Source organism: Suncus etruscus, chromosome 5 (assembly GCF_024139225.1).
Source record: "Suncus etruscus isolate mSunEtr1 chromosome 5, mSunEtr1.pri.cur, whole genome shotgun sequence".
Taxonomy (NCBI): domain Eukaryota; kingdom Metazoa; phylum Chordata; class Mammalia; order Eulipotyphla; family Soricidae; genus Suncus; species Suncus etruscus.
The window spans coordinates 131,014,452-131,035,589 of record NC_064852.1 but is presented as its reverse complement, the minus strand read 5'-3'; the positions used below and the strand labels follow the sequence as shown (position 1 = coordinate 131,035,589).

Here is a 21,138-nt window from a genome sequence, read left to right as displayed (position 1 = left end):
TTGTCATATAATAGAATACTCATTTCTTGAGGAGAGAGGATTTTTCTCGTGCATTGTATTATTACAGTCTGGATATATTTCTGAGAATGGAGAGAGGAGGGAGCAAGTCCTGGGGTGGTGGAGTGCGTTAGCTCAGCCGAAGGGCAGAAAGTCTTCGTGTGGCTGGAAGCAGAGTATCCAGCCTTATTTTAGACTATCTCCAGGCAGTTGGAGGAAATGATTAGCCTCTGGAGTTCAGGGTGAAGCAGCAGGAAGCTTTTAATGTTGGTAGGGCACAATCATGGGAAATCAAGTGACATTTAACTTGCAAAGACTTAGGGCTATCACAGGTGCTCTTTTTGAGAATAAGTCTGCAATAACAGTAAGTGGCATTTATTTTTGAAGTTCCATTTCTGGAGGAGGTACATGAAGACAGGACAGTATTATCCTGGAAGATCCAAGATGAGTACCCAGATAGTATGAAGCGGCCCATACGAGGCCAGGGGCATGCACAGATAGAAATGTTGTATCTAGACCCTCTTCCCAGAATAAAGAGAGAATAAAGACTCCAGGGTATTTTTAAGTGTGTCCTTGAGTCTGTGAGAAGAGTGGCCCACATCAGCCTGTGAGAAGTGGAAAAGTATCTGTTTTCTTCTCTAATCCCATTTGGTTCTAGAATAGAGGATTGAGGGTTCAATAAGGTTGGATATTCCTTGGAATATGTACTTGGAGATGCCCTGTGGTGTCCCGATTTTTTCCTTTCTCCTTCCCACATCATATCTTTTTATTTTTTCTCCTGTGTATGTTCATTCTTTCTCTTCTATTTTACTTTTCTGTTTTCCTGTGGCAAAAGAGATAGTACAGTGGATGTTTACCTTATACTCCCACTGGCCTAGGTTCGATCCTTGGCATCCTATAAAGTTTCACAAGCCTGCCTGGAGTTATTCCTGAGTACTGAAGCAGGAATGACCCTGGAGAATTGCTAAGTGTCCCTACCTAAAAACAAAACAAAAAATACTCAACAAAATAAAACCCTTTCTCTTTCCTTCTTCCTCAGCTTCATTCCTTAGAGATTCATTCTCCTCAGGGCAGGGTGTGATTTTTCTGTGGATGACAAAAGTTCTGTAACTGATACTTTCTAATAAAAAATATGATATATAACTAAGAATAATATGGAGGAAGCATCGGACTTTATTGATCTTGAGGGAGTCGTTAAACTGAGAAGGAATGTATTATTTTTGCTCTAGTGATATAGTTGGTGATTACCTTTAACTGAGATAAAAAGACTGAAATGTTTTAAGTACACTAAAGAAAATATAGATGCCATAAATAAATTATGTTTGCTTTATTGTTCTTGGGAGGAAAGAGACTTCATAGCACAGGTTGGTTTGTTTATTTTTGCTTTTGTGTAAGCTATAGAAGAACAGATGTCTGCAAATAAAGAACATATTTTCTTTTTTGGCCACTGTGCTTTTCTCAGTGACTTGAGCTGCATAACATATCAGAGTGCCATCCCCTCATTAGTAAAATTCTTAGAAAAAAAATCTATGAAATTGCTAAAGAAAGAAAATAGTTTTAGCTGAGTTACGTGTGATGAGGTTTTGTTCTCTTGTGGTTTTAAGACTGATTTCTTTGGTAGATATCTTATAGACCAGAAAGGAAGAATGATGTCAGGTTTTTTCAGTGTAGACATTCAGTTACCACACTTAGGTTCAATTCAGGGACGCAGGAAGCAGTAATTTCAACCCAGAGTCCAGTCTGAAAGGATATCAAGAGAAAATAGATGGAAATTCAGGAATCAAAGCAAAGAGTTCTGCTTTTGTCAAATTATATTTATTAGTGCTAAATGTTGCTGCATTGTCAAAGGTAGGGTCTCTTTGGGGGCTGATTTCCTCTCTATCCCCTAGAGACAGAGTCAATTCTCTGCCACTGGAATGAGTGACAGTGATTGAGTCGCCAGTATTCTCTCTTTCAGTGTGTTTCTCTGATTTTTTTTTTTTTTTTACCACTCATAGTTGTTATTCTTCCTGACTTCTACTGCCCACAATACCTGTAAAGCATTGTCTCTGTGTCTGGTTTTTCTCACACAGTGACAAAGAATCTGCTTCTTTCCCATAGATTAGTTCAGAGCCTTGAGAAGCTTTTCTGTTCAGGTTATTCATAGGTTTTATTTTGTCATAGGTGGAGCTTTGGCATGAAGTTCTCACTTAAGTGTTTACTGAAGGAAAGTTTAGTCTCAGAGGAGAAGGGTTAGGCTGAGTTGCTCACGATCAGTTATTTCTTCAATAAGAGGATTGGGCAGGACCTTTGTAGGTTAGATTTTTATGCATGGCAGGCATTTGAGGAATAACAGATGGCGGTAGAATAGTAAATTATTTTGGCACAAGAAATGCAGGACTTGAACACCTGCAGAGCCTAACCCAGAAATCTCATGTTTCCATATATTTTTTGGCTTTTTGTAAAGCAACTCTGAATAAAAAGCAATTCATTGCCTTGGGTGTAGTTAAGCAATAACATGCTTGCTTGCCTCTCATGTGGAAAGCCCTGGGTTTGAATCCCAGCACTGAACAAATAAAAAGAGAGAGAAAATAACATCATTTATTTTATTTATTTATTGGTTTTTGGGTCACACCCAGCAGCGCTCAGGGATTACTCCTGGCTCTGCTTTCAGAAGTCGTTACTGGCAGGCATGGGGGACCATATGGGATGCCGGATTTAAACCACCATCAGTCCTGGGTCAGCTGCATGCAAGGCCCTAACACTGTGCTATCTCTCTGGCCCCTGTGCTAGCTCTCCAGCCCCCATTATTTATTTTCGAGGATTCCTTGATCTCATTTAATTTTTTACTATGCTTTAGAAAATAAAATTTTCATTCAATTCACTATGGATTATTGCGGTCTTTAAGGAGTTTTAAAAGTACAGAATCAGGGCCGGAGTGATAGCATAGTGGTATGGCGTTTGCCTTGAATGTGGCCAACCCAGACAAACCCAATCCATCCTGGGCATCCCAGAGCCTGCCAGGAGTGATTTCTGAGCACAGAGCCAGGAGTAACCACTGAGCTGCTGGGTGTGGTAAAATAAATAAATAAAGTACAAAATTAGCAGAGTATATGATTCAGCAGAGAGCACATGTCTGGCATGCATATGCAGTCCTATATTTGATCTCTGACACCACAGTAAGTAAATAAATAAATATATGTATACATACACAAATAATTACTTGCCTTAGGGCAAGGTCACAGGATTAAGAATCAAATTTCCTTTAAAAAATACAAAAACAGTGCTCGCTTTGGCAGCATATATACTAAAATTGGAACGATACAGAGAAGATTAGAATGGCCCCTGCGCAAGGATGACACGCAAAAAATACAAAAAAGGGGCCAGAGAGATGGCATGTAGGTTGAGCGTTTGCCTTGCATACAGAAGGATGGTGGTTTGAATCCTGGCAACCCATATGGTCCCCCGAGCCTATCAGGAGCAATTTCTGGGTGTAGACCCACGACTAAAACCTGAGCACTGCTGGGAGTGACCCAAAAACCAGACCAACCAACAAACAAAAAACAAAAAACAAAAATAGGGCCGGAGGTATAACACAGTGTAGGGCGTTTGTTTTGCATGCAGCAGATCCCTGGCATCCCAAAAAACAAACAAACAAACAAACAAACAAACAAAATAAAAGAAACTTTTAGGAATCTAAATTTATGAGACCTTGATGACATCTGTAAAATTGTGTTAATCTATGATTTTAAAAAGTGATGAAGGTTGTATCTCTAAATATTGTATTTATATTGAGTACTCCAGAAAGTTCCTGAGCAGTTATTCAAAACTCTACAAAAACTGTACAAAAACTGACAAAAAATAACTGAGTTAAGAGTTTTTAAAATGTGAGATGAAGTTCTCTTTCATGCATATACTTTCAAATATATGTCCTGCTTATACTTTATTGTTTTGGTAAAGTGGAGCTAAATATCTTATTTAAAATATATTTGGGGAGAACCAATCTAGAAGTAATCCCTGAGCACTCCTGGGTATGCCCCCAATTCTTTCCCCCAAACTAAATAGAAAAGATAAATTTTCTTTCCTCCTAGCATTTTTGCCTTAACTCTCCCCATAGATTTTCCCCCAAATACCTATTGAACATTTGTTATGTGATGCAGTAGTATGTATATGGGGAAAAGACGGGTTAGGTCATGGTCAAGTTTATTCTTGGCTCTGTACTCAGGGATCACTCATAGTAGGGCTCAGGGAGATGGTTATAGTGTTGGGGGTTAAGATGGGTCTGCCATCTGCAAGTCAAACGCCTTAACTTTTTTGTTAAATACTGTACACTTCTGGCTCTATAATGTATTTTTTTATTTAGTCCAGATTCATGGTAAATTGTGGTTGGTGCCTTTAGAATTTATTCAGCAAACTATAAGTAGTTTGAATAGGTTGTTTTCTATGATTAGGCAGCAATTTTTAATGGAGCACAAGCTTCTGATAACATTCTTGCAGAATGCACACTGTGTTTGTGTTTTTCTTGGCAGGTCCTAATAGAAAAAATAAAATTAATTATCTGGTATAACAATTAAATACTTTAGAGCTTGGAATAGTTTCTCACAATACTGTGTTGAGCTACAGTTAATTTTTAAAAATTTTAATGAACACCATAGTCCACCAAAAAAAAAAAAAGAGGGGGGAGGGAGACAAAGGAGCAGAATGATAAATTGTAAACAGAATTTTAATCTGTAAAATACATTTTTTTTCTAGTTGGGAGAAGTCAGTAAAATCAGAATTTCTGAGTTGTCGTCTGGGGTATGATATTTTTGTTTTGTTTTGTTTTGTTTTGTTTTTCTTTTGTTTTTGTTTTTTTTTTCTTTTCTTTTCTTTTTTTTTTATTTAAACACCTTGATTACATACATGATTGTGTTTGGGTTTCAGTCATGTAAAGAACACCCCCCATCACCAGTGCAACATGATATTTATCGAAGTATTGATTTTCTTTTTTGTAAAAAAAAAAAAAAAAGAAAAAGAAAAAACGGAGAGGGACCGGAGAGGTGGCACCGCGCGAGGGCAATTGATTCCCTTGTACAAGGCTGACCAAGGAAGGACCACGGTTCATCTCCCCGGGTCCCATATGGTCCCCCAAGCCAGGAATGATTTCTGAACGCAAAGCCAGGAGTAACTCCTGAGCGTCACTGGGTGTGGCCCCAAAAAATGAAACAAAAACAAAACAAAACAAAACAAAACAAAACAAAAAGGAGGGCCAGAGTGATAGCACAGTGGGTAGAGCATTTACCTAGCATCTGGCTGACCCAGTTTCAATATCCAGTATCTCATATAGTCCTCCAAGTCTGCCAGGAGTGATTTCTGATCTCAGAGCCAGGAGTAAACCCTGAGCCTCAGGGTGTGGCTCCAAAACAAAAACAAACAAACAAACAAACAAAAAAACAAAAGAGAAACTACAGACTATGGAATAAGTTTCAAAAATGTAGCTCTAAAAGTGAACACACATTTGGGGCCGGAAAGATAGCACAGCGGGGTTTGCCTTGCAAGCAGCCAATCCAGGACCCAAGGTGGTTGGTTTGAATCCTGGTGTCCCATATAACCCCCCGCCCCCCCCCCCCCATGCCTGCCAGGAGCTATTTCTGAGCAGATAGCCAGGAGTAATCCCTGAGCACTGCCGGGTGTGGCCCAAAAGACAAAAATAAATAAACAAACAAACAAACAAAAGTGAACACATTTGAACAGTTAAAAGAACGGTAGCAATTCAGCAGCAGTAGCAGCAGCTGACCTAATTTAAATATATAACTCTTTAGAAATGAAGTTAGGAACTAAATGAGATGAAACCTATTAGTAGGGTGTCATCAATTTTAGCATTTATAAGAACATATCATGCACACATAACAGTCATGACTCCTCGATTAGCCTCAAAGTTTCTCTAGTGCCCTGTTAAGGGGAGGTGCTAAAGTATGTTTGGTGGTGAACAGATGGGAGAAGAGAAGAAACATCTTTACAATATTGTAGACTAAACTAGAACACTAATTTTCAGAATTAATATACACAGAGAGAAATCCATTAGAGGGGTAGCTGAGGTCACTGTTTCCTCTGTTTTAAGCTGAGCTATGAGAATGGGAGAGTTTTGTTTCTCTCACTTCACCTATTTTTTTTTTAAATTTACTTTATTTAAAGATCACATATTACCTAGTTGACATAGTTGATCATAATACATTTGTATCCAGATAAGTCAGAGAAAAATTACTTTTAAAATAGAAATAAAAACAAAGAAGGAAGAGAAGAAAAAAAGCACAGCCATAGCAAATTTATGAAAATTATTGTATTTCCAGTGAGGTCAGTAATCTATGGTTGCTAGCTGACCATTCTGTTACTTAATTTGTTTCTGAAAATTACCACTTCATCTTTTTAAATGTAAACAATTACAGTAAACAGTAAATATGCTTTTAGTAATTTCAGCTACATTAGTTGTATTAAATGAGGACTTATTCATATATGACAAGGAGATAACAACATTCCCTACCTCCATGATCTAGTTTTGAATTTTTCTGGAGAGTGATCTGCTAAAGGTATATAGTATTTTTTGCTTTATATTTCAGGACATTGCGGACACTGTTCTTTGATAATTTTCTTTCTTTCATCACTCACAGTTGGAAGTTAGTCATACTCAGCATTACATGCTATATTTTCTATGGCTCAATGTTGAATTCGTATGAAATACCTTTGCAAAAGCTTTCATGCAAGTGTAGACTCTGACATCATTTTTTGGAAAGGGAAAATTTGGTTGTTAAGCTGCCTTTTATTTTTCTTCAGCACAAACCATGAATCCTTTTGTGCTTGTAGTATGATCTCATATTTGTATAATACTTGACTATTTTTCGAATTACTTTTTACAGACCTTCTTAAAATTAGTCCCAGAAATAATGGAGTGATTATTTTAACATCACGGTTGCAAATGATCTAAGGGTTTCTTTTATATAAGTTACATATAAAATATTTCATTGTTAAATGAAAGTAGCTAATTATTTTGACATTTTCAACTCTTATTCTTTTGATTAAACTGTGAACAGAGAAAAGTTTTACTTACTGTTCCTATCCTAAAGTATATTATTGTGACTCTGTATCTTGGGGAAAAATAGTATCAGAAGAGGTGATTGTAATCATCTTTGTTCACAGAGAGGAGACAATTGATTTATCACAGTTATTGAAAAATGGCTTGAAGGAGTTAGGATATTTTTGCCAAGATAGAAATAACTACCTTCATAAGAAAAAATGTAGTAAGAGAGAGGATGAACAGAAAGATGTTAATTGCATGTTAAACATAAATATTTACTCATTAACAGTATATATTTATTTCATAGCATATATTCTATCTACTGGCGTTGGGAAAAGGAATGACTCAATATATATTTTCAATAGATGGCTTCTTTCTTCAGTGATTATAGTTTATCAAATTAGTGTTGAGATGGATTGATATGAAAAGGACAAAAGAGAAAACATATTCAAGAGAAAGGTTAGGTATCTCTAAGGGGAGCAGTGCATATTGAGAGGATATACTTTAATATATTTATAAAACAACAAAAATAAGCATAATTTTAAAATTAAAAAATCAATAAAAAGTTTCAGTAAGTTAAACTTATATTTTTATAGTTTGTATTGGGAGAGAACTTATTTGATGCTTTTTGATATTTTGTATACCAATCTTCAAAATAAAATTGTGAATTGATAGAGTTAGGTATCTAATTTACTTTTAAATGTCTTACAAAATATAATTGGATTCCCCCTCCCCCCAATTTTGTAGAAGTGCTTAAAGTACTGAAAGTTTAAGTTTGATAGGCAATTCAAATACCTCACTGTAGATAAAGAAAAAAAATAATTTTTTTTGTTTTGTTTTTAGGTTACACCCTGCAGCGCTCAGGGGTTACTCCTGGCTCTATGCTCAGAAATCACCCCTGGCAGGCACATGGGACCATATGGGATACTGGGATTCGAATCACCGTCCTTCTGCATGAAAGGCAAATGCCTTACCTCCGTGCTATCTCTCTGGGCCTGATAAAAAATATTTTTAAGGTAGTGAGAAACAATAAAAGTCTAGGTGTCAATGTAGATGTTTCCTGAGAATCTTCTATGACAAGTAGTAAATCACAGATATTGATAGCTTTTGGTGAAGAAAGTACTTGGCTATAGTAGAATAAAGTCAAAATATTTCTTTTGAGTAATTAATCAGCTCATTATTTGCTTTCATATAATACAGTTTTTTATTTATCAGGAATAATGAGAACACTTATCTTGTATGACTTTATAAAATTAGTAAATATATTATTTATTTGTATAAAACTTATAGTTTTATTTTTAAATTAGTAAATATCTCATATTATTTATTCATATAAAATTTATAGTTACTAATTACCCAGAATATTTTACTAAAAGTTGTTGAAACTGGGGCCGGAGAGCTAGCATGAAGGTAGGGCATTTGCCTTGCATGCGGAAGGTCGGTGGTTCGAATCCCAGCATCCCATATGGTCCCCTGAGCCTGCCAAGAGTGATTTCTGAGCATAGAGCCAGGAGTAACCCCTGAAAGCTGCTGGGTGTGACCCAAAGACAAAACAAAACAAAAAGTTGTTGAAACTGGTCATGTTTATACTGTTTTCAGAACTGAGTAATTAATATAGTACTTCTCCCTATGGTTGGTGGAAAGTTGCATTGTATTATTTAGAAGAAAGGTCAATTTTTTTGTTTGTTTTGTTTTTTTGGGCCACACCTGGTGACGCTCAGGGATTATTCCTGGCTATGCACTCAGAAATCGCTCCTGGCTTGGTGGACCATATGGGATGTTCTGTTTGTGATTGAATCCCAGCTACAATCATGCTTATAATCATGGTGCTTAAATAAAGATTGAAAAAAAAAAAAGCCGGCCAAATGCAAACGTTTTCAGAGTCCTAGGCAAATCATCATTGGTGAGGGTAAATTTTGCTGAAGAAAAGCCTCCTGGGTTACATTGTACATAAACCATTCTTAAAACATTCATAAATTTTGAGTCTAGAATATAAGTAATATGGTAATAAGCTATATAAAATCAGTTTAAATTATGAAGTGTCATATAATGGGTCGAGAGCATACATGTTCCTTTCCTGAAAGAAAAACAAAAACAAGAGCATTATGATATAATAGTAAACTAGCTTGAATTGAAAATAAATTGTGGGGCCGGAGAGGTGGTGCTAGAGGTAAGGTGTCTGCCTTACAAGCGCTAGGATAGGACGGACTGTGGTTAGATCCCCCGGCGTCCCATATGGTCCGTCCCCCCCAAGCCAGGAGCGATTTTTGAGCCCATAGCCAGGAGTAACCCCTGAGAGTCAAACGGGTGTGGCCCAAAAACCAATAAAAAAATAAAATAAATTGCAAAAACATACTAAGTGAATGAGTACTGTAGCAAGAGTCTTGGTATGCAGTTGCCTAGTCCAATGGTATGTGTGGACATAAATATTAGATCATATTAGTAGGCATAATCAAATCGAAAATGAATAGATTAGAATACTTGCCAACACAACATAATGAGCAATCTATTTGTAGTCTAATATAATATAGCACCATAATGCAAAACTAGGGTACCCAACCTAAATCTCCAAGAAAACACTGTCAACAGAAAAATTAAAGATTTATTATATACATATTAAAATTAAGACACTAAAACATTTTTATGGTAAACACTAGTGGGAGTTCATGATTTTCAAGTGCATTCTGCATTTGCATTGGTGTAGGGTTTTTTTATAAATGAAATCTAACAACAATTTATGTTTATAATCATGATGCTTAAATAAAGATATTAATAAAAAAAGGAATCTGCTAAAGAAAAAAATAAAATTAAGAAAATGATGTTTCAGGAATGGCTGAATCAAGACACCAATTTCTCTTTCTCATTCTCTCTTTTATGTATTGAATTCTTATTTAAGGAGGAAATCTGGGACAAAATAACCATCAGACTTTTATTCCCCTTTAAATTATTAAGTTATTCTAGTGCAGGATTTGGTTCTTCCTAAAGAGTTTAGAGAATGATGATGCTCTGTTTCTTTCATGTTTTAGTTTAGTTTAGATTTTACTTCCTAAATTAATATTTATGACTAGGGTCACAGTGTCATTGGTTAGTCTTGAAATTGGCACTCGAGATACCATAGCTAGATATAATTCTCAGGGAAAAGGTAAAAATCTAAGTCTGTACAATAAACCCAGGGCATTATAATAATTGGGAGTTTTGTTGTTGTATTGCAGTTTGATTTCTTTTGGGGGAGGTAAAGATGAAGTAAGAAAGTACTAATTTAAAAGAAGAGCAGGAGCCACAGGGATAGCACATTAAGTAGGGTGTTTGCCTTTTACACTGTCAACCAGGTTTGATCCTTGGCATCCCAAATGGTTCCCAGAGCCTACCAGGAGTAACTTTTGAGTTTAGAGCCAGGAGTAACTGAGCATCGCTGAGTGTGGTCCCAAAACCAAATAAAACAAAAAATGAGCAAAATGTATGTGAAAACACCTCTGGGAAGAAAAAAATAGGACAGTCTAAAATGGTCTTATATTTACTAGTAGAGTAGAAACATAAATAATGTGCCAAAATCTGGGTATTGAACTGTTTTATTATAAGAAAAAACATAACCGATTGAAATATAAAATACTTGTGATGATAGTTCAGTAAGACAGATTACTCATTTGTAAAGTAAGGACAAAATTCACAATTTTGAAACATAACAGATCAAAATATAAAATACTTGTGAGGATAGATATTATCGAAACATTTTTCTCATTTGTAAAGTAAAGGACATTTATAGGAGTAATTTTTTTCCCAAGGGGGCAGGTTTGGGGATTCAACTGGTTTGGGGATACACCAGGTGGTTGTGAGGGCTTTCTCCTTGTTCTTTGCCAGGGATCATGCAGGTAAGACTTGTTGGGCCAAATGTGGTGCCAGGAATCAAATTGGGGTTGTTGCTTGCAATCATGTCCTCTGTACTATTGCTCTGGCCCTTTTCTACTCTTTTTAGGCTGAATTATTTTTTAACACTGAAGGTGTTCAGATATTATTAAGTAACGTTTGTATGATTTAAGCTAATTGTATCCAATTATGTTAATATTGCAATTAACTTAGAATAAAGACAAGGATTAAATAAAATTCTCTTCCTGGTCCCTGCCCAAACTGCAAAACTGGAAACCTGTATTAGAACTTGTTGAAATTTTTCTTCTAAATACATTACGCAGTTCACTGATATTAAATGAATAATATTAAATAAACACTACAGGACTGGAAAAATTAAACTAATGCTTTTTATGTAATCCTAGTTATTAAGCTATTCTGGCCCAATTTTTCATTAAGGAATCAGCCATAGTTTCTTGATTTTCTTCATTTTAACAGTCTCTAATGTTAGCCAGTTTACAAAAAAAGGCTTAAGAGCTTTTATTGAATATTTTTTATTTTAATGAACACTGGAATATATTTACAAAGTTTCATGCCTTTTAGTATTAATATTTAACATTTCAAAAATTAAAGATTGATCATAAGCCTAAGTATTTTATATTTTTCTATCATCTGAATGTTTTAGTTTTAAAATATTACTGCATTTTACTGTTTTAATATTAACATCTACTGATTGTTTTAACACTAACATACTAGTAAATAATAATCCTGAATAATTTTCAGCTTCTGAGGTGGAGAAAGAAGTCTAAATCAATAGAACACATTGACAAAATTTTAGTCAAATTAAATTAGTAAATTAAAATTAAATATAATTTTGGCATCTTTTGTGTCAGAAATCTTTTTTTAGTTGCCTTAATACTTTTGTCTAAATTTATTGCTAAGGTTTAATTTCAGGATAGAAAGTTATATGTATTCTTTTCTGTTAAATATATGATTATAAAGAAAAACTGACAAATTGTAGAATGAATAAAAATAATTTCTAGCAAGAGTGGTTGAAATTAGTATTATGTTCTGCTCTTGGTAAAAGTTACATTGGTATATTTCTTGAAAACTACTTGGTGATACATATTCAAATACATATTCAAGAAACCAATAGTTCTTTTTTTTTCTTTTTCTTTTTCTTTTTTTTTATGTTTTATTTAAACACCTTGATTACATACATGATTGTGTTTGGGTTTCAGTCATGTAAAGAACACCACCCATCACCAGTGCAACATTCCCATCACCAATGTCCCAAATCTCCCTCCTCCCCACAGGACCCCTGCCTGTACTCTAGACAGGCTTTCCATTTCCCTCATACATTCTCATTATTAGAACAGTTCAAAACGTAGTTATTTCTCTAACTAAACTCATCACTCTTTGTGGTGAGCTTCCTGAGGTGAGCTGGAACTTCCAGCTTTTTTCTCTTTTGTGTCTGAAAATTATTATTGCAAGAATGTCTTTCATTTTTCTTAAAACCCATAGATGAGTGAGACCATTCTGCGTTTCTCTCTCTCTCTCTCTCTCTCTCTCTCTCTCTGACTTATTTCACACAGCATAATAGATTCCTTGTACATCCATGTATAGGAAAATTTCATGACGTCATCTCTCCTGACAGCTGCATAATATTCCATTGTGTATATGTACCACAGTTTCTTTAGCCATTCGTCTGTTGAAGGGCATCTAGTTCTTATTTTAGTTCTTTTTTGTTTTCCCCATTCTTATCAAATATATTTTCACATCTGAAAAATTCATCGATGTAATAGTAGTAAACATAAATATTGACTAACATATCTACTAAAATTCTATTTGTAATATATTATATATAACGTTAAGCACTTGAAAGAAGTAATAATTATCATCGTGAATGCTAACAAGTCCATTTTGTGTATCCCATGTACTGTCATTACTATTGCATGTGGATTATTAGTTTATCTTTAGTCAAATGATGTTTATTTTCTTCTGCTGTATTTAGGGCAAGTTAGATTTATTATTTTTTGATGAATTCACCTTTTATTGTGTTTAACAGTCATGAAATTAATGAAAATCAGCCTCATCTTTCCCTCCAAGGCTGTACTCCTATTGATATTCTATTGCTCAGTGATTTTTTTAGAACCCACAGTGCCTGGTTATGGAAATGAAAGGTCGCTTACTGGTACAAACAGAATGAATTCCAGAACTTCAGATAACTTTTTATTTTCCTAGTTTATTCTTTTTGCTGGGTCTCTCCTTTTTTTTTTCTTCCATTCTGTCAAATATTATTGGGATTTTCATTGCTAGTCCTAGCAAGATTACTTGCTCTGTTTGAATTCCCATTGTATCAAGGGAAAAAACAAAACAAATAAAAAAACTTCTGTACTCTGATCTGGAGTCTACACTTCCATACATCATTAAATCAAATAAATGTCTAGCCTATGGCCAATTGTCACAACTTTGGATTAATCATGGTGTCTAAGCTGTTTTTTCATAAAGGGCTATTAATTTGAGAGGACAAAGATTTTTGAAGTGTGAATGTTAAAAAAAAGAATAAAGACTGCTTCTACCTATATATATGCTGAAAATATAATTACCAAGAGTTTCAAAGAAAATTACATGTGTTCTCCACTGATTTCAGCAGGAAGAGTGAATGACTTGATAATTGTTCTCCTTTTTCTAATTAGCACAATTTCCTGCTGATGACAGCCTCAAAATACAGCTAAAGGTCCATGTCAAATGTAAAGAACCAGATTCGATTTGTTTTTAAATAGGCATGTTTAAATTTATTACTAATTCTGAAATAGTAGTTAGTAATTCTGAAGGCCTTACATTAACAATAATAATTATTATTTTACCATACCAAAATAGATGTCATTCAGATGAAACATTAATAGGTGGGATGAATTCTTTGCCCAGACCAGCAACTCTGATAACAGGAAGCTTCCCAAGATCAAGGTGGTCTTGGTTTTTCTCTGTCTCATATATGTAAAAGCCCAAGAACTCTTCTAGCTTTACGAATATGAATGTTCTCAATCTCTTTCTATTTTGCATTGCCATTTGCAAACATACCTCAACGCAATCCACTTGTCTTTTGTCTGTCTTGTCTCTTTAGAGCCACGATTGCTACATAATTATCCTAAACTGCATCTTTTTACTATTTCCCTGGTTTAGGAGACTCCTGTTACCTTCAGGGTAAAATTTCAGTGATATAGTATGGCATTTCAGAACCTTTTTTGTTTGGCCTTATTATGCTACCACTATTTTTTTTAATCTAACAGATTTCCATATGCATTGTATTTTCAAATCATATATACTCAACTACAAATTGTCAATTCTCAGAGGTAGCATGTTCTTTCTTACTTTTGTGTCTTTACTGATTTTTTTCTATTTTCCTTTCCCCCACCCCCAGTATTTCAGCTTCTAAGCTGAAATCTCACAGGCATATTTTTTTTTTGTAAATCTTTTAAAATTTTGGGGCCCTGAGCGGTGGCCCAAGCTGTAAGACTTCACCTTGCCTGCTCTAGCCAAGGACTGACCTTACTTTGATCCCCAGCATTTGACTTTAGTTTGATCCCATATGGTCTCCCAAGCCAGGAGCAATTTCTGAACCCATAGCCAGGAATATACCCTGAGTGTCACCAGGTGTGGCCCCAAAAGCAAACAAACAATTTTTTTTAATTTTTTAAAATATTTTATTTTAATATTTTATTTTATAAATACTATATTTAAAACCGTGATTACAAAATTGATTGTAGTTGGTTTTCAGTCATAAAAGGAACACCCCCTTCACCAGTGAAACATTCCCATCACCAATGGCCCCATCTCTCTTCTTCCCCACCCCACCTATATATGAGATAGGTTCTCTACTTCCCTCATTCATTGACATTGTTATGATAGTTCTCAGTGTAGTTATTTTCTTACTGCACTCACCACTCTTTGTGGTGAGCTTCATATCATGAGCTGGTCCTTCTGGCTCTCATATCTGGAATTCTTTCAGTAATGTCTTTTATTTTTCTTAAAACCCATAGATGAATGAGACTATTCTGTGTGTGTGTGTTTGTGTGTGTGTGTATGTGTGTGTGTGTGTGTCTCTCTGACATTTCACTCAGCATAATAGATTCCAAATATAGTAGTGTATAGGAAAATTTCATGACTTTATCTAGCCTGATGGCTGCATTATATTTCATTGTGTATATGTACCACACTTCCTTTAGCCATTTATCTGTTGAAGGGCATCTTGGTTGTTCCAGAGTGTGGCTATTGTAAATAGTGCTTCAGTGAATATAGATGTGAGGAAGAGATTTTTGTATTGCGTTTTTCACAGGCATATTTTTAAGGAAAACTTTTCTGAACTTTATGTTTCTTCTACCCTTGACCCAATGGTTTTTCAGTCTTTAATATCTTGATAAGTTAAATGAATATAGGCTCATTTTCCTCTAATCGAGGATTCTGTAAGTGCTCGATGAGTATTTGTGAACTTTCTTTTTTTTATTTGTTTTGTTTTGGGGTCACACCCAGAGGTGCTCAGGGGTTACTCCTGGTTTTGCGTGCAGAAATCGCTCCTGGCGGCCTCAGGGGACAATATGGGATGCCAGGATTTGAACCTGTGTTCACCACATGCAAGGCAAATAAATGCCTTACCTCTGTGTTATCGCTCCAGCCCTGTGAACTTTCTAATTTTACTTTCCGTAGAGCACAGGGTTACATTTCTGACATATATAGTTATATATATGTATATATAGTTATATACAATAGCTGTATATAATAATCTCTATATAGTCATAACTCACAAGAAGAATGAAGTAATCAGGGAATAATTATCCTACCTCTCTTAGGACAGTTATCCTAAATGACTATGTTAGTGCACTTTGCTTAAAGAAAACTTTTGAAGGGGCCGGGCGGTGGCGCTAAAGGTAAAGTGCCTGCCTTACCTGCGCTAGCCTAGGACGGACCGCGGTTGGCGTCCCATATGGTCCCCCAAGCCAGGAGCGACTTCTGAGCGTATAGCCAGGAGTAACCCCTGAGCGTCACCGGGTGTGGCCCAAAAACAAAACAAACAAAAAAAAAAAAAAAGAAAAAGAAAACTTTTGAAAAGACATCTTAAATCAGATTAAGTTTTGGATTTTGTACAGAAAGCGATAGACGGGCCAGAGAGATAGCACAGCAGTAGGGTGTTTGCCTTGCACGCAGCTGACCTAGGATGGACCAGTATCTCATATGATACTCATATGATTCCCAGTATCTCATATGGTCCCCCAAGCCTTCCAGGAGCAATTTCTGAGAGCAGAGCCAGGAGTAACCCCTGAATGCTGCTTGGTGTGGCCTCAAAAACAAAACAAAACAAAACAAAAGTTTGTCTTTTAAGGAAGTCATGGACTTACTGTGATGAATCAGTAAACACAGAAAATGGCAGAAGTCCTTGTTCTGTATATAGAATTGGTATTATAATATATATACATGTATATAACATATAATCACTTTATTTAAGCACCATAGATACAAAATTGTTCATGATTGAATTTCAGTTATATGGTGTATACCACCCTTTACCAATGCACATTTCCCATCACCAATGGCCCCAGTTTCCATTCTACCTCCCACTTGCCCCTGGGGCAGACATTTTACCTCTCTCTCTCTCTCTCTCTCTCTCTCTCTCTCTCTCTCTCTCTCTCTCTCTCTCTCTCTCTCTCTCTCTCTCTCTCTCTCTCTCTCTCCCTCTCCCCCTCCCCGCCCCACTTTCTTTTTGGCACTGTGGTTGACCCTATTGTTAATGAAGGGGTGCCATGCATACAACTTTATCCCTTTTCAGTACCCAGTTCTTTTCGACAGTGATCAGTTTCAACTATCCATTGTCATAGTAGTCCCTTCTCTACTCTAAATGCACTTACCTCTCTTTGTGGCATGCTTCTTACCATGATTGGTCCTCCTGGCCCTTGTCTTTATTATCTTTGGGTATTACTACCATACTGTCATTTTTTTTTTATCATATCCACAAATGAGTGAGATCATTCTATGTATATCACTCTACATCTGACTCATTTCATTTAGTATAACACTTTCCATAATCATCCACTTTAAGAAAATTTCATGACTTCATTTTCCTCTAACAGCTGCATAATATTTTATAGTCTAGATGTACCACAGGTGTTTTTTTGTTTTTTTTTTTTAGCCACTCATCTGTTTTCAGGCAGTTGGGTTATTTTCAGATTCTGGCTATTATAAATAGTGCTGTGATGATCATAGAAATGTAGAGGGCTTTTCTTCATGGTGTTTATGCGTTCCCAAACCTAGGAGTGGTATTACTGGATCATATGTAAGTTCAATTTCTATTTTTTATGAATATCCATAGTGTTTTCCAAAAAAGACTGAAATTCATATCATTCTTATTTAACAGCATGCATAGTAACAGAAATAGAAGTGATTAGTAACTTTAATAACATTAGTATTTTTGCTCAAGTAATTTGAATGCAGTTTGCTCTCTTTACTTAATTAAAATAACAAGCAAAAGGAAAAAAAAGAAAATCAATGCCAGAATCTGATTTTGTATAGTTAGAATTTAGTTGCCTGTGGGAGATAAGAAATGGATCTCTAGAACTTTTTGCTGCAACATTTTGCAAATGGGATTAAAATATTACTAAATTCTTGGAACTAGCCAAAAAATAGATAAGCAGCAAATGAGTTTTAGACAATTTTAAGATTATGAAATACATACAATTGGCATGTATTTCATTGGAACTAAAAATGCTTGTTTTCATTGTATGGAATGTTAAAAGATACAAGTGTTAGATAATTCATTGAAGCATCTAGTCTTATTATAATGGTAATAATGTTTTTCTTAAAAGAATATTTTAGTGGGTCAAGTGGTGGCACAGTGGTATGACATTTGCCTTGCACAAAGCTGACCTAGGATGGACCATGGTTCGATCCCCCAGCATCCCATATAGTTCCCCAAGCCAGGAGTGATTTCTGAGTGCATAGCCAGGAATAACCCTGAGCATCCTGGATCTGGCCCATAAACCAAAAACCATAGATATAGGGAATAATGGCAGCTTTGACAGAGAAATAATTGGTTTCATTTAATTTCATGTACATAATTAAATTTCACGAGAATATATGATATATTTAATTTCATCTACATAATCAGATTTTATGAGAATATCTGATAGATGGCAAAACAGATATGCTTTTGAATATATTGTGTTCATCCAAAGGTTTTTATAATCATTTGAAAGGGGAATCAAGTTTCTTTATTTTATAATTTGAAAGATATTTAAATGAGCGACTCATAGCACATCTCATTTTTTTCAAAAATACTTAAACTGCTTTTTAGTGAAAAGGTTTAATCATATCAGACATGGAGAAACAAGTTAATTTTAGGGTATATGTCATTTTTTTTCCAGGAAAAGAGATAGAAAAGGCATAAATTTATTCTTATTTTTGTGCTCTTTATTCTGTCACACTGCATGAAATACTTAGTTTAAAAAGCATTTCCCACACTAAGATTGGATTTTAGTCAATCTGAGATAAAAATAAAAGCTGTGGAGATTATTCATTATAATAAAAATATTTACTATAGTATTTAGAATGTGATTTTTAAAAGTCTGGCTTATAGAGTTATTTAGTCTCCAGTGGTTTCTTATTTTTATAACTATATTCTCAGAAAATAGTAAGGAAATTGCCATTATGCTAAAAATGACAGCCTTTTTGTCTCCTCTCCCTTGTCCAAGACCAAGTAAACAACTAAAAAAAATTTAAAAAGGATGAACAAAGGAAAAAAATATGGTAAATTACACTATAACACTAGATAATTTCTTGGTTACTATTTAATGTATCTGTTTTTCTTTTTACTGTACTGAAGATAGACATGTATTTGTAGCTGAAGGTATATTTGAGAAAAAATTAAAGTGGATTTTGTCATTTTATTCTTTAAGGTAAACTTTTTTTCCTTTTGGTTTTTGATTTTTGGGTCACACCCGGCCATGCTCAGGTGTTACTCCTGGCTTTATGCTCAGAAGTTACTCCTGGCATGCTCGGGACCATATGGTATGCCGGGATTCGAACCACCAACCTTCTGCATGCAAGGCAAACACTTTACCTCCATGCTATCTCTCCGGCCCCAAGGTAAACTTTTTTTTTTTTTAATTATGAAACCCTTCACGAATTTGCATGTCACCCTTGCACAGGTGCTATGCTAATCCTCTCTGTATCTTTCCAATTTTAGTTTATGTGCTGCCAAAGCGAGCACAAGATAACTTTATGTGCTGCCAAAGCGAGCGATAGCACAGCGCTAGGGTGTTTGCCTTGCACCCAGCGGATCCAGGACGGACCTGGGTTCTATCCCCAGGCGTCCCATATGGTCCCCCAAGCCAGCAGCGATTTCTGTGTGTATATCCAGGAGTAACCCTTGAGCGTCACAGGGTGTGGCCCAAAAACATACCAAAAAATCCTTATGATATAATAAGCCTTATAGGTCAGTAAATCTTTTCTCACCCAAGTTTTAAACTATCTGTAAAATAAATTGCCTTAAACTATGCTATATTTGTATTTTTATTTAAATTTAAATCTGCTGTCCCCTGTTAGATGCCTTTGATGAGCTATCCACCACCCCTTTCTCTCAATATCTTATCACCTTACTTGAATTATCATATCAGGGTTTGTCTTTGGGCCATCTATGCTAGAATTCTTTATTTCTCTCTGAAATTTAAGGCATTTTAAAACTTTACTATGATTGTGAATTTTTTTAAAGCATGGAAAATAAATGGGCTTCTAACATATTCTAACATAGATTATATTACTAACCTGGGGAGGGCAGTTTAAGAGTAGTAATTTGCCTTAGATACAAATAAAGAGACAGACATAAAATACTTGAGATTTTGTTCTAGGTCTGTAATTTGAGAAAGTTAAAAATACAGGTTTGGCTTTGCCAGTCATCTTAACAAAGCCACAAAAGGAGTGTGTGTATTTTTCTAACAAGAAAAAAAAAATTGCTCCTTTAGCTATTTTGGCTAGAAGAGATTTATACTCTTTAGATGTGCCTAATATATTGCAGATAGACTGTAGGCTTTTCTGCTACTCTGTATTTTTATCAGAGGTATGTTTTAAATGGTCAAATTAAGGAAAGTCAAAGTTTGCTTTGTTTTAATTGAAGGACATTCTCCACATCTTAAGGGACCTCTTTGTCTTTTCAAGTTATAGCATAGGAATGATTGAAAGCTAAAAGTCACAAGTGTTTCTCTAGCAGGCAAAGGTAATGGAAATAAAATTGAAAAAAGTTCTTTCAAAAATTTGATTTCACTTCTTCTTATCTAATCAACTAATAAATTAATATGTGAAGAGAGCTGAGACTAGTTGTGACTCTTTCAGTGGGAGGGATGGAAGGGATGGGGATATTGTTAACTAAATATCACTGTGTTTTAACAGTAACATTTTCATAAATTAAATTGTTAACTAATTGTTAACTAATTTTATTAAGTTGAACTTTAATTTTCTTTTAGTTATATGTGAATTCATTTGAGATACATATGGGAGTGATCCAGGAGCACTTGAATGACAACTGAATGATTGAAATTATCCAAGATCAACTCTTGTCTTTGTAAACTCAGGTAAGATTCAGTGATTGTTTCTGTTTTTCAACCTTTTTGGGAAAGGCTTGCAGCTATAAGCAACTTCTAATTCTATACCAAATGTTTTTAAAAAATAGTTTTGGTATAGAAAATGGAAAATACAGAAAGGTAAGTAAACTAAAAATCACAAATGAGTCTTATTCTAAAGCTCATCATTTAAAAATAATTTAATTTATAATGTTTTTCCTGTGTCATTTTATTTTTGCCTTTTTCACTTTAAATACAGTTATAAACACTTTTGAAGTTTTTAATTATCTTTCTAGCCAATATTTTCTAGTTGAAAAAAAAAAGAATTGTTTTAAATTATCCATTATGTTAATGTAATGTACATGATTTAAAATATTTTTAGATTGTGTTTACTAATCAGAGGATATTTTCACAGATAATTGAAATATACATCATTCACTGTGAAATTCTAGAAGTAATAAAAATTGAGCATTAGTATCTATAAACTAAATGCTTAAAGGTTCTTAATTTTTATTGATGAATTGACTTCTATCAGTTGGCAATGGATTGAAATTTTCATTTATTATTTTTAAATATTTGGTTGACAGTTATTTCCATAAAGCATATCCTTAAGAAAAGCCAATTTGTATTGGAAAAATAAAAAAATTAATTTGATTACAATCA

At 34.8% G+C, this 21,138-nt stretch overlaps 1 protein-coding gene and 2 non-coding genes across 3 annotated transcripts in view; 2 read left to right on the top strand and 1 right to left on the bottom strand.

The window, feature by feature from the left end:
• The window catches only part of GULP1 (GULP PTB domain containing engulfment adaptor 1), a 262,846-nt gene that overhangs the window by 70,392 nt on the left and 171,316 nt on the right, over positions 1–21,138 (top strand). Inside the window, exon 3 of the mRNA XM_049773274.1 lies at positions 20,380–20,487. The gene's annotated coding sequence lies outside the window, so the exon portion shown is untranslated. The remainder of the gene's footprint in view (positions 1–20,379; positions 20,488–21,138) is intronic.
• Positions 3,260–3,369, top strand: LOC126009742 (U6 spliceosomal RNA). The gene has a single exon (XR_007495956.1). It is a non-coding gene; the product is annotated as a U6 spliceosomal RNA (small nuclear RNA).
• On the bottom strand, positions 19,024–19,130 carry LOC126009730 (U6 spliceosomal RNA). The gene has a single exon (XR_007495945.1). It is a non-coding gene; the product is annotated as a U6 spliceosomal RNA (small nuclear RNA).